General features: G+C 43.0%; 1 long non-coding RNA gene across 1 annotated transcript; it reads right to left on the reverse strand.

The window, feature by feature from the left end:
- Nucleotides 1-6,310: 6,310 nt before the first annotated feature.
- On the reverse strand, nucleotides 6,311-11,320 carry LOC136746630 (uncharacterized). Its single transcript, XR_010816412.1, has 3 exons — nucleotides 8,314-11,320; nucleotides 7,803-8,000; nucleotides 6,311-7,591 (listed from the first exon to the last, which is right to left on the reverse strand). It is a non-coding gene; the product is annotated as an uncharacterized LOC136746630 (long non-coding RNA).
- Nucleotides 11,321-13,788: the final 2,468 nt, after the last annotated feature.

Here is a 13,788-nt window from a genome sequence, read left to right on the forward strand (position 1 = left end):
TGAGGAACAGTGCAACACAGAACTCAAAAGAGTTAGCATGACACTGTTCCCCAAAATTTTCAAGATAGAACAAATCTTATACCACTTCTGGGTTCCATCTTCAGAACAGCTTATCCTGGTGAGGGTCACAAGGAAGCTGGAGCCAATCCCAGCAGGCATAGGGTGCAAGGCAGGAATACACCCAGGATGGGATGCCACTCCATTGCTGGGCAACACACATGGCAGTCAACCTAACCTGAAAGTTGTTGGACATTGGGAGGAAACCAGAATACCTGGAAAAAAACCCATGTGCTGAAAGGAGAACATGCAGACTCCACACACAGGCCCCCCCCAAGCCATGCCTCAAACCCAGGACCCTGGATCTATGAGGCAGCAGTGCTAACCACCACACCACTGTGCCACCCCCCTGATTGTTCATTTCTAATAACTATAGCAGTGAAAATATGAGGAAGAGTATTCTCTCTCTCCTTCATAAGAAGGGAGATCCGAGAGATGTGAGGAACTGGCGGCCGGTCAGCCTCCTGTGCACCGACTACAAGATAATGGCCAAAGCACTGACACTCCGGCTGCAGCGGCCACTCCCTCAAGTCGTGGGTCCCGACCAGATCTGTGCTGCCTGGGGGAGATCGGCGGCCGACAACGCCATGCTGCTCAGGGATGTCGTGGCCTACTCGAACGATAGAAGGCTTCCCCTGGTCCTAATCAGCCAGGGAGAAAGCCTTCGATAGAGTGGGCCATGAATACCTGCAGCTGTTTATGGAGAGGATGGGTCTTGCTTTTGGCTTGAGGAGGTGGTTTAAGATAATTTACAGTGGCCTAAGCAGCAGGGTCCTCGTGAACCGCCACCTGACCGAACCATTTCCGGTCAGGTCAGGGGTTCGACAAGGTTGTCCCCTGTCAGGCCTGCTGTACGTCCTCTGTTTGGAGCCGTTCATGCAGGCGATCTGCCGGGACGTCTGGGTGACAGGTTTCCATCTCCCGGGTTACGGCAGAGAGCAACTGAAATGCCTGGCTTATATAGACGCGCCGTCCGTGGCCAGGGTTGAGGAACTGCTGGATGGCTTCTGCAGGGCGACGGGGGCCGCTGTCAATAAGGCCAAGAGCGAGGTCTACCTCTCTAAGGCATGGCCTGTTGGCTGGGGCCCGCCGACCGTGTTCCCTGTGAAGCCGTCCATCAAGGTTCTGGGGATCACAATCGACGGGACCAAGGCGGGCACCCGGAGCTGGGAGGAAGCCTTATCCAAGGTTCAAAGGAAGATCCACGGCTGGAGCACAAGGACCTTGACGATGGCTGGTAAGGTTCTGGTCGTAAAGGCCATCCTCTTCCCGATACTTCTCTACATTGGTATGATTTTCCCCCCAGACAAGGTCGTCACAAAACTAGTGACCAGAATTATATTTCAGTTTGTCTGGGGGAGCAAAATGGAAAGGCTGAAAAGAGTGCAGATGGTGAAGGGTACCCTGGATGGAGGCAGTGGCGTCCTGGACGATGTGCAGCTTATAAAAGCGCAGGGGATGGCATATGTTGTCAAGAATATCCAGGCTGCTGGCAAGAAAGTGAGTTTTATGAACAGACCATTAAAGTTACTAACGTGAACACGAGTCATGGCACACAAAATACAAAGAAAGATTAGAATATATTTTTCCCCCACATTAGAAAGGGACCTGTTTGAGTGATCGACACAGGGGCCAATGGCAGCTTTGATACAGAGATGTTTCGATCAGGTTCCAACCTTTATCATTTTGCTGCATTGTGCATTCTAGTTTTAGGTCACCTTCATCAGTAACGACACTGTGGGTGTTGAAAAAAAATGTGTGTTGTTTTTCATGTTGTACAGAATTGGTATCTTATTATTGTGGTTGTAAAATAAGCTGACCAATTAATTAATTCAGGACTGTTTAGGCAACGTCTGGTGGGAGTTGAAGGATCGATCAAATCTACCTTTTGAAAGTGGCAACTGCAGATCATAGTAAGAGGAGTTATGTTTAACGCCTCACGACGAATATAATGTATCCACTTTTTGCTAGTATCTTCCACGTTAGGGAAAGTATGAAAGCTCAACATGGAGTTGAACTTAGAGGAAGCCTCACACAATGGGACACAGCCATGTTCAGCCGTAATATTGCCCACACATCGTAGATAATTTAATTTTCTGGAACTCATGATGACTCACTATACGGGTGATGTGAAAGATTAATAATGTCTCAATCCTAACAGTGTTAGTAAACAATTTCAATAGCTACAATAGCTATCGCAGATGTGGAGAGCCCGGAACCGGAAGTAAACACAGAAGTATTTGCAAGTTCCCAAAGACCTGACACAGGACAGGTGAGAGGCAGTTATCTTGTTGTGTTCGTAGTTTCTGCCAGTCTAAGCATTCCTCATTTTGTTTTAAATTTGCCTTAAATGAAGTTAAGCTTGTCTGTAGTTTGCCTTAATGTAAGCAAATTCAGTACAGCTGCTGAGTTGGTGAAAGTAAATTGATTGAAGGAAAGGTAATTTAATCAAGGAATAGTGGGAATTCTGTTAAGTATCTTGTGCCGTGTGGAGCCAGGTAGGTGTGAATTGGTGGCTAGACAAACAGTACTTAAAGCTCTTACGCTGTTTCTCAATAACTAAAAGTCAAGCAGTTGACTAGGGGACAGAACTAGAGACCAAAAAAACCCCCAAAAAAACTTAGAACTAAATATAGAAGCATGTGGCCACTACAGTGTCAGGTTTGCAGAATGATTGCCTTCCTGTATGAACTCATCCTGGAGTATTTAACCTGAGAATGTTGTTGGCATGTTGAGGTCCTAGAGATCAAAGTCTGTGATCTTGAGACTTAGCTTGGCCGCCGATCTGGAAGAATTGGTCAATCAGCCCTTTAAAGAGATAGAGTGCACACAAAAACCTAGGAAGGTTGAGCCCTTAGAGCAGGCAAGTGTAGAGAACTTCTGGGTTACAGTAGGCCGTAACCACAGAAAAGGGTGAGCACACATCTTAGAAGAGATGACCTAAGAGCTTGAAATGCCCAACAGGTTCCAACTGCTGGACACTGAGTTGGACAGTGACAGCTCAGTGGGTAATGGGAGGGCAATTGAGCACAAGAGCACTATGGTGCCCACTCCCCTTCCCCCAAGAACAGAGAGGTAGTTATTATAGGAGACTAGATTCTTAGAGGCTGTGAGCCAGGTGGGTGGCCTGGCAGTGAAAGAGGGACAAGATGGTGTACAGTGAAAAGTAAGCATAATTTGCCTTGTTTTATTTAAAGAAAAAAGTTAGGCTCTCTTTCTTCAGGTCCTCTTGGGGGCATGAAGAGAGTGTCTTCTCTCCTGTAGAGTTCCCTTCTGGGTTGTAGGTTCTTCAAGGGCTGGTGGTTCCCTCCAGGTCCAGAGATCCTCCCAGGGGAAGTCATCCAAGGCTGTCAAGGGTGTGGAAGGAAAGTTAGAAATTCCTATCTCACACCTGTTTTACTTAATTATATGCTTAAGAAAGATAAGGTCAAGCTAGAAGGTCAGGCCAGAAGGTAGTTTGATTTCTGTTTGTTATTTACGGTGAGAACCTTGGAGACAATGTAAAATGGTATGACTTAAGTGCCTGTTCCCTAAAACCATGTGTTGACCTATGAACTCTGTTCTATAATGATATATGTTCTGCTTAGTTAGCCTTTAAGATAACATAGTAATGACTTTCTAATGAGAACCAGATCTTTGTCTTCTGTGTGTATAAAAAGCTGACTGTTAAAATGAAGGCAGAACAACTTTGCATTCTTCTTGATTCACTGCTGTTCTCCACGTCATGTGTAATAAAGTTCCAACCTGATTGAAGACCGATTGTTCTTCAACATTACTTGCCGACAAGGATGGGCCACTAACCCTGATGGAGAGGACCGGAGTGGGTCAGACCAGTGACCAGCAAAGCTGCGCCGGCAAAAAAATAAGGTAAGGGAGCCTTTTAAATTCCCTACTGCGGTGCTTTGCTTTCACTTGTCTGCTTGCCTGGCCCTCTGACGATCAGGTAACGTGATCTATATTTTAAATAAACATTGTTGCTTGCCGTATATCAAATACTTAGGAATTGTTTTCCTGCTTTATTTTTCCAAGCTTCACTGAGTTTTCTTGCTTGTAAAGATATAAGGTATTTTTTTTAAGTTTTTTTATATCTCCTTAAAATGAAAAATACTATGATAAGGGTATTTTTTTTTTTTTTAAGTTTTATTATATCTCCTTTAAATGTAAAAAAACTTAGGACTGTGTTTTTCCTATTTGGGGTTCCCACAAACAAAAGTGTGTTTGTAAACTGCAGCATAGGTTTGACCTACTATTAGAAAAAGAAAAAAATAAATAAAATAAAAAAAAGGGAGTGTATTAATAAGTGCTAAATATTGTTTGACATCTGATTCGCCGGTGATAATATAAAAGCACGTGTTTATAGAACCATAAATAGTATGGTAAATGGAGAAAAGTCATTAAGTTATATACATGTTCTATAAATGCAAACATATTGAAAAACATGTTTTTTATAATTCCTATATAGGATTTATTATTATTTGTGTTTTGGTTTATTTTTTGTTTGTTTTGTTTTCTCCCCTGTCGTTTAATTGTTATTTTGCGGGCTTGCACGCCTTGGTTGTTGTGTACAAAACGATACATAGAAAATGGGAAAATGTGCTACTGTGTGGGAACAGCTCTAGTAAGACGGGCGACCTGCCACTTAAAGGTACAAATGTAAGGTATATGTATGATAACTATGGAGTGAAGCTGTCATGGTTTCCAAACCTATACCCTCTATCACCGCTAGAGGCCATTGTTTCCCTTGCCTTTTCTCTTCACTTCTCCGTTTGAGTGGACAATAGGTGACAGAAAGTTAAGGTTTCCAGAAGATGGGACTTTTGATTCAGATAGACTTGAGCACCTAAAAACGGTTTTGCAAAATAGGAATACAAAACCAGGAGAAGTAAATTAGAAAGTGTTTATGATGTGGAATGATGAATGTACATTAAGAAATGAGAAACCAAAGCTAGCTATCTTAAAACATTTGTTAGAGAAAAAGAAAGAAAAGACAAAAGGCATAATTCAATCTATCCTAAGCTGAATGCCCCAAAGACAAATACATAAATACATAAAGTTTTCAGTATTAGTGAAAGTCCTCAAGATACTGAAGGAAAATGACTAGATAAGTAATAAATAAGGGTAGTTTGAGACACTGCAGGTCAATATAACATGCCAACCAAAACCATCCAATTTACTTTGGATATAAATTAATAGGTGTCTCATTGTATGTTTGTAAGTTTAGAGTTTGCGCAAGGTAAATGTCTGTATTTTGATTGTAATTTAATTTACTGTACTGTATAGTCCAGAATAAAAGAGTTATAAGTAACAAATAGTTACAGAATGATAGCTATAAACACTAATGAACTATGTTGTAATAATAGACCTATAAGAAAGTAAGCATTTAACTGTACACAGAATGCAATTCAAAATAATAATACATAAAGCTATTTAAATAGGTCTTACGAATACAGACGTTAAAGTCACGTTAGAAATTGAACTAGAGCAGAATTTAGAAATCGGAATTCAACAAAACCGCAAATCCTTGGGTGAATGTTTCTTAGATATTGATAAACAGATTTCCAGATACTCCAGGAAATTAAAGATTTGTTCATTTGGTAGCTATGAGTTCCACAATGAAGAGCTTTTGAAATCCCCAGGAATAAGATCCCTAAATACATTGACTAGGTAAGAAATTAACTATTGATCAGTTCATTCTGGCTTCGGGAACAGTTCTTCTGAACCTGTACCGGTGTAGATTGGACTTCAATAGGAGGAAGCTGACACAATAATGACATATATGAGCCGCGCAGGCGGACAGTCTTCGTGCCCATGCAGGCTTTTCATTGGGGAAATAATTGACTGGACACATTTAAAAAAAAAAAAAAAAAAGATTTCCTGACGTACCTGGACATCATTATTGAGATCAATGAAAGGGCTTATTTTCCAAAGATTAAATAAATTCATTAACTACAATAATGTAGTGAAATGTGTCTAAATTGTAAGAATACCTATTGATAAATATACCTTGAATATATTTCTCAAAAGAAGGGAACCTGTTCTGTTTGCATTTGTGTTGTATGAGGGTGGAGGGTGGGTAGTGATTTATAAATATATGTATTTCCTGTAGTATAAATATTGTTACATTGTTGGTTACATCTATATATTTTTGTTTTTATTATTATTAATCTTATTTTCTGATAATGCTTTGGCAATTCAAATGTATAACTGTCATGCAAATAAAGCAATTTTAATTTTAATTTGAGAGTTTTACAAAGCACTTTATTGCAACAAAAACCAAGGAAACCTAGAACAATCAGTAAAAAAACAATTATACCATTAGACAACATAAACATAACTTAGAGTGGAAACATAAAGTTCCCCCTCCCTGAGGGTGCATAGTGCGTCATCTATGCACCACAATCTACTAAAAGTGTATAAAACTTATAGTCAATTAAAATCCTGGCCTTAATAAAACATTTAAACAGCACAAGATTCTGCTCACCTTCTCCTCCTGTGCTCCCCCCCTGTACTTCCCAAAATCCCCTTTTTCAATCCCTTCGGAAGACAAGGAGAAATAGAGAAATAGAGAAATGGAGAAAACTCCGGCTCTGAGCAGCAGGGCAGTCGCCCCCGGAGAACAGGTCAGCTCAATGTCCAGAGTGGGATTTCGGATGATGGCCATCTGGAGCAGCCAGTGCAGGGTGAGGGAGCTGTACACGGGTCAGGCTGCGAGCAGCTGCCAGGCCCTCAGCACACTGTGGTAGAATCCTGGAAGGTTGCCTGCTGCCAGCCCGCTAATATCCATCAGGAACATTGCCCTGTCCACCTGCAGCGTCCCCACCTGACGGAGCAGGGCACACGCCAGCGGCCTCCAGGACAGGAGGCTCGGCCCGTAGAGCAACTTCTGCAGGAACTGCAGGCGGAAAGCAGCCATCCTGCTCTCCACGTCCACCAGCCCTTGCCCCTCATCATCACGGGGCAGGCATAATACGCCCTGTCGTAGCCAGTGCAGTCCAGTCCAGAAAAAGCCCAACAGCTCCCTCTGCAGGATGGACAGCAGCCCCGCTGGCGGCTCCAGGCTGTTGATACTGCCAGGTTGTTGATGATGAAAGCCAGACCCCTGTAAGACAGTTGAGAGAGCAGCAAGCCCCCCCACCACTCTGCGCAGCTGCTGCAGCAACCTTCTGGTTGAGTCCAGAGTTGCCTAGTACAGGAGCTATGTAAAGCCCTGCAAGTTAAGCAACATTTTCTCTGCCCCAACACTCTCAGTCAGCTGAAGCAGTGGAGAAACAAAATGGGATATTAAAGAATAAGCTGCCTAAATTATGCAAACAAACAAGGCTCAAATGTCCACTCCTCCCACTGCAAACTTGCCAATCGAAGCGATCAGCATAACCCTGGTGGAGACCAGAGGGATGCTCCACCTTCACCTGGATCCTCTTCCCCATTGCCTGTGGGACCATCACCTGTGCCATAGCAACCTGGAAAAAGGGCGCCTCCATAACACTGAGGGAGGCATTCCCATGATCCCGGTTCCCTTGACTGCAGAAGATAACTGTACCATATGGAAACATTATAGAATAGATATGAGTATTTGCAATACTGTTAATGCATCTGCCTCAAAGTTTTCTGAACAGATTCATGAACTTACAGATCACATTCGTAAAGAAGTTACTAAAATCACCTCCGAGTGGTCTCTGGGGAGCAGGATAAGTGGCTCCCTAGGAAGAATTGGTGCTAGTAGTCTAGATGGCGGCATCACTTACCTTTTTTGTCAGCCGGAAGTCCCACCCTCCCTCTGTCCCATAGACCGGAAATCCCGCCTTAGGCAGTCGGCCATCTTAGATGATATTGGCCATTTTGGATGTCAGCCATTTGTAAGGTCACAGGTCATCTGGTAAGATGGTAGCCATTTTGTTAGGATGACATCCATCATGGTGAGGGTCCAAGGGTACCTCACCCTGCTGGTGTGGAGGTGTAATGTTAATTATTATTTTATTAAAAATACAGTTAAGTACAAGGCATCAATCATTACAAATTCAATTTAACTAAAACATAGCAATTCAAAATAATACATTTTACAAATTCCAATTTACAATTTACACAAGTACAGTAAGTGAGGTCCTACATCCTGGACGGTGAAAGCTAAGTGCTGTCAAGATGTAGGGTCACAGTCAAGGGCTACGGGAAAGGGAGCAAGGAGGAAAACAATCAAGAACGCAAGAAGCATAATAAAACTGTGAAGTGCTATCTAGCAGGGATAAAAGGACTAATTACAAGTACTGTCGACAAAGATGCGTCTTGAGTAAGCGCCAGAATTAGGTCAAGGACTCTGCCGTTTTGACTTCGGTGGGCAGGTCGTTCCACCATTTAGGGGCCAGGGATGAGAAGGAGCGGGCTCTGGAGGAAGGAGAGTGAAGAGGAGGTAGAGTTAGTCGTCTGGCACTGGAGGAGCGCAGTGGTCTGGAGGGAATGTATGTAGAGACGAGTGTCTGAAGGTAGCTTGGTGCAGTGTGGTCAAGACAGCAGTAGGTGTCAAAGTCTTGAACTGAATGCGTGCCGGTATCGGGAGCCAGTGGAGGGAGCAGAGCAATTGAGTAGCGTGTGCAAAGCAGGGCAGAGAGCATATCAGACGAGCCGCAGAGTCCTGGATGAGCTGGAGCGGGCGGCTAGGAGGGAGTTGCAGTAGTCCAGGCGGGAGAGGACCAGTGACTGGACGAGCAGCTGAGTCAAGAAGTCGGTGAGGAAGGGACGGATCCGGCGTATGTTGCTCAGGAAGAATCTGCAGATGCGTGCTAGCGTGGTGATGTGCTGGGTGTAGGAGAGCGCAGGATCGAGGGTGACTCCTAGATTTTTAGCGGAAGAAGAACCTCCGTGATGAGGTGCTTCTGGGATGGGTTGTGCCTCATCAGACTTCCATGGTGGAGGACGAGGTGCCTCGTTGGACCCTCAGAAGAGTCTGTTGCTGGAAGACAAAAGAGGGCAGTCGTGCTCAGATACTGGTCATGCAGTGCAGGACATTTCCAAAGACAGTTGTGCAATTGCATGTCCATGGCACACTGGCGGCACTATGGGCTAGAAAAACGGAGACTAAACAGATGAGTCTTCAGACGTGATTTAAAGGCTAAGACAGAGGGGGCATCTCTTACATTGGCTGGAAGATCGTTCCACAGCTTCGGGGCCCTATAACTGAATGCTCTACCACCTGCAGTTTTCTTGTGTATTTTAGGGAGCACTAAGTAACCGCCCAGTCCCTTTAGTGCTTTAAATGTTAATAAGAGAACTTTAAAGTCTATCCTGTAGTGCACGGGCAGCCAATACTGGAGTGATGTATTCATGTTTTTTTGTTTTAGTTAGGATTCTTGCAGCAGCATTTTGGACTAACTGAAGTGCAGAAATAGCTCTTTTTGTGCTGCCTGACAGAATGGCATTGCAGTAATCCAATCTAGATGTAACAAATGCGTCTATCAATTTCTCAGTGTCCAGTAACGAGAGGAATTGTCTTAGTCTAGCAATGTTTCTAAGCTGTAGGAAGGAAGATCGACACATTCTGAATGCGTGATTGAAAAGATAGATTATGATCACAGATGACACCCAGGTTTCGTGCCATCTCCTTAGGGGAGAAATTAAAGTTAACATTACTCAGTGTTGTTAGTGCATGAAGAACAGTTCGATTTTTGTCTCCTAAAATTATGACTTCTGTTTTGTCAGAATTAAGCATAAGACATTTTTTTAATCTCAGACAGACAGCACATTCGTTTTTCTAGGTCTATGGTGTTGTTAGGATTTACTGACAGATATAATTGTGCGTCATCTGCGTAACTGTGAAAGTTAATATTATGTCATCGAATGATATCACCTAAAGGGAGCATGAAAAATGTATAGGTCCGAGGACTGAGCCCTGTGGGATTCTGTACTTAACCTCAGTTAAATTTGAGTGGTTCTCGTTAATCTGTACATATTGGGAGTCTGTTTGACAGATATGATTTAAACCACGAAAGCACACTGAGAGATAGGCCAATACGGTTTTCTAAGCGGTGTAACAAGATTTTGTGGTCGATTGTGTCAAAAGCCGCACTTAAGTATAATAAAATAATAGCACTGGCGTGCCCTACATCGGAGGACTGAAACACATCATTCAATACTTTTAACAGGGCCGTTTCTGCACTATGGCCGGAACGGAAGCCTGATTGAAGTTCTTCATAAAGATGATTATTGGTTAAAAAAGCTTGCAGTTGGTTTGCAACTACTTTCTCTAGAACCTTAGAAAGGAAGGGAAGGTTTGAGATAGGTCGATAGTGTTTAAGTTGGTTAGGGTCGGCACTGGGTTTCTTAAGAAGTGGTTTAATTACAGCTATTTTAAATGAATCGGGAACAGATCCTGAGGATAAAGAGACATTCATAATATTGTGTATTCTGTGAATAATTAATGGCAGAGATTGTTTTTGCAGTTTAGTGGGTATAGGGTCTAGTGCGCAGGTTGTAGTTTTCATTTTAGTAATTAAGGAGACCAATTCCTGGTGATTTACTACGTTAAACGAGTCCATGGTAGGCAGGGGCTGTGAAGGACTGCATGCGTCGGCTATAGTATCCGTGTATGTTTCCTGTTCTATCTGTTTTAAGTGAGCAAGTGTGCTCGTCAAACCATGGTGAGTGTTTTGTTGGTTTAATTTGTCGTGTCCTTAATGGGGCTACTGTATCTAAAGCAGTGCTTAGTGTATTGTTGAAATTATTTAATAGTATATATATGCAGATCCTGTTTTGATAAAGCTAGCATTTGGCAACAGGGTAGTGAATTTATGAATAGCAGTGGGACTTAGGCAGCGAGTTTCTATATTCCTCTCCTGTGTGTATTGTAAGATATTATTTGTTAGAATATATTTTTCTATGGGAAATTCTATACCATCTGGTTTGGTAGAGGAAACAGACCTCCTCCCTTTTATCTAAGTTCCCTGGTAGCCCTGGTAACCCTATCTTTATGACCAGAGACCAAAAAGGGACCTGTCCTCTGATTGGCTCCTAGCCAAATTCAAAATGACCCCCACTTCTAAATTACTTTAGCATAAGGCACCCAAGTCATGGTGGTGGCAAAATGCTATTGGTTGGAAGGAAACTTTATAAAAGGGAAAACAAAGAGAATTTGAGTTCTCTTAACTTCTTCATCCTGCAACGAGACACAAGACAAAGCTGGAGAGGAGAGACAGAGAGAGACACACCGCTTCCTGCCTGACCAGACTGGCCTATAAGCTGTACTGTGAGGAGAAAGAAGAAAATGGGTATTATCTGTTTCTTACTGTAATCCATCAGAAGCTTAATATTACTTATTTTCAGTAATATAATTTAATGATATTAGTTTCCTATTTTTGTCAAAATAAATGATTATTGCAAATCTGTGACTTGACCACATCTTCCCTCTAAAAAGAATCTTAAAAGAGAAACCAATTGACCAATGAGTTTTCAGTTCAACTATTTATTTAGATTGACTGAAAAACCAAGCATTCCAGATTCTCTTACAGTATAATTCTACTCCAGGCAGCTCAAATGTAATAAGGCAGTGGTCGGAAATCTGGTTTTGGGGTGAATTAGGTTGTGAATCTGTACCCCACGGGTAATAACTAGATGTAGTGTGATTGTGACGATGTGTGGGTCCAGACACATGCTGAGTGAAGCCTAGACTCCAATAGGGACAAGAAACTAACAGTGGGGGGGTCATCTTTAATGTCAATATGTATGTTAAAGTCCCCCAAAATAATGAGTTTATCATAATGTTTGGCTAAGTCAGATAAGAGATTGCTAAATTCGGTCATAAAAAAGGAATAGGGGCCTGGTGGCCTATAAATAGCTATAAGCTGAAGAGGTGGATTAAGCCTAAATTCTACCTGGTGAATTTCAGAAGATGTGAAGCTGTCTAATGGCTTAGTAGACAGCGCCCCCCCGCGGCCTGTTGTATGGGCCTTCTGGCAGTAAGAGTAGTCATTAGGGGAGGCTTCTACTAATGGAATAGTGTCGTCTGGTCTTAACCAGGTCTCAGTCAAGGTGAGCACATCTATGTGTGTGTCAGTTATGGTGTCATTTATTAAAGCTGCTTTGCTAGGTAGTGAGCGGATGTTTAAGACAGCAAGCTTATACATGGGAGAAGTAATGTGAGCAGGTAATTTCTGTCTTGTAGTTTTAATTTTTATTAGATTGTTGAAACGAGGGCCCTGAGAGGAAGGAATACATCCAAGCCTATGACAAATTACTGTTTTAATAGGATAACTATTGATTTTGTTTGTATAAGATTTAATCTCAGGACTATGTACTTTATTGGATGCCCCCAGGCAGGGATCTAGGATCGGGGTCAGGCTATGCTGGGAGTTACAGGCAGACTGCAGTGTAGGACTGCGAGCCTGCAGCTTGACCGGTGCTCTGAGGAGTCACGATTTTAAACAACTAGCTATATTATCAGATAACATTTGGGCTCCTCTCCAACTGGGATGGAGCCCATCTCTTCTGTATAAGCCAGGTCTTTCCCAAAAACAATTCCAATTGTTCACAAGAACGAAATTATTTGATGCACACCAGCTTGTCAACCAGCTATTTAGAGAGGACAGCCTCATCCCCTCTGTGTAATGCTGGTTGCAGCCAAAGAATTATATTCTGACATCGTTTTTTCGCTGTTTAGCATAGCGATGTAAAATTTATTTTTAAGATCTCTGATTGTCTATGTCTAATATCGTTAGTGCAGCGTGAATAACCAGAGTAGAAACTTCACCGCCTGGCAATTCGTCCAATTTAGCTTCGATGTCAGAGACTCTGGCTCCCGGGAAGCATTTTACTTCTACTGCTGGTGACACAATCTTAATATTTCTAACTATGGAGTCTCCAATAATGAGCCCCTTCTCAGCAGACGCGCCGCCGAGGGGTTCGAATCTGTTCACGGTCCGAATGGGAGACCGGCGCGCCGGAGCTCTAGCTCTTCATATCGCGCTTCTAGAGCCTCGATTTACCGAGACCCAGCGATCCTGCTGTGACTGCGCAGCCGCCGGTGTGGCCTATCGTTAGCTACAGAGGACGAATCCGGGTTTCTACAAACTAGTCTAGCCAATTTTCGGCCTCTTTTATTTTTCTAAAAGTATCTACGTGCTCCTCCAACACGCGTACTCGTTCTGTCAGCTCCTTATTAACTACGTATTTTGTGCAAGTAAAATTATCATTATGGTCGGCGGATCTAATCATGGTAAACATGCTGCACGACAAACAGTAAATGGCGTTAGAAAAAGACATATTAGCAGTACACTCCCCTTGTGTGTGCCGCTGTTGTTTTTGCTTCTCTTCTCGGAGGCAGATCCGCGGTGCAGGCGCTCCTGTGTGGGTCGCTGTTGTTGTTAACAACTGGTGGGGCTGCCTTGCTGTAATCAGACGCAGTAACTGTCTGAAATAGAATCGGATGAACCTGAAATGCATGCGAGCGGATACATTTAATCAACTAGCTATATTCAAGCTGATTCAAGTTCGTCAGCACTTTCGGTGTCTTATATCAAAACATGGAATAACTACATTTTAATACGACAGGTTAGTCTGGGTGCTGCAGCTTTCTTTCTCTTTCAAACGGAGGCTACTACATCTCCCAGCATTCCCTTACTACAGACCCTTAAACCACTACAGATCCCAGCATGCCTCGGGGCCGACCTGCGTGCGCAGATGTCTCCCAGCACCGGTGCTTAACTCGGTACGCTCTGAAATGCGCTAAACAAACACATATACAGTCAT

The sequence above is a fragment of the Amia ocellicauda genome, chromosome 1, assembly GCF_036373705.1.
Source record: "Amia ocellicauda isolate fAmiCal2 chromosome 1, fAmiCal2.hap1, whole genome shotgun sequence".
In the NCBI taxonomy this organism is placed as follows: domain Eukaryota; kingdom Metazoa; phylum Chordata; class Actinopteri; order Amiiformes; family Amiidae; genus Amia; species Amia ocellicauda.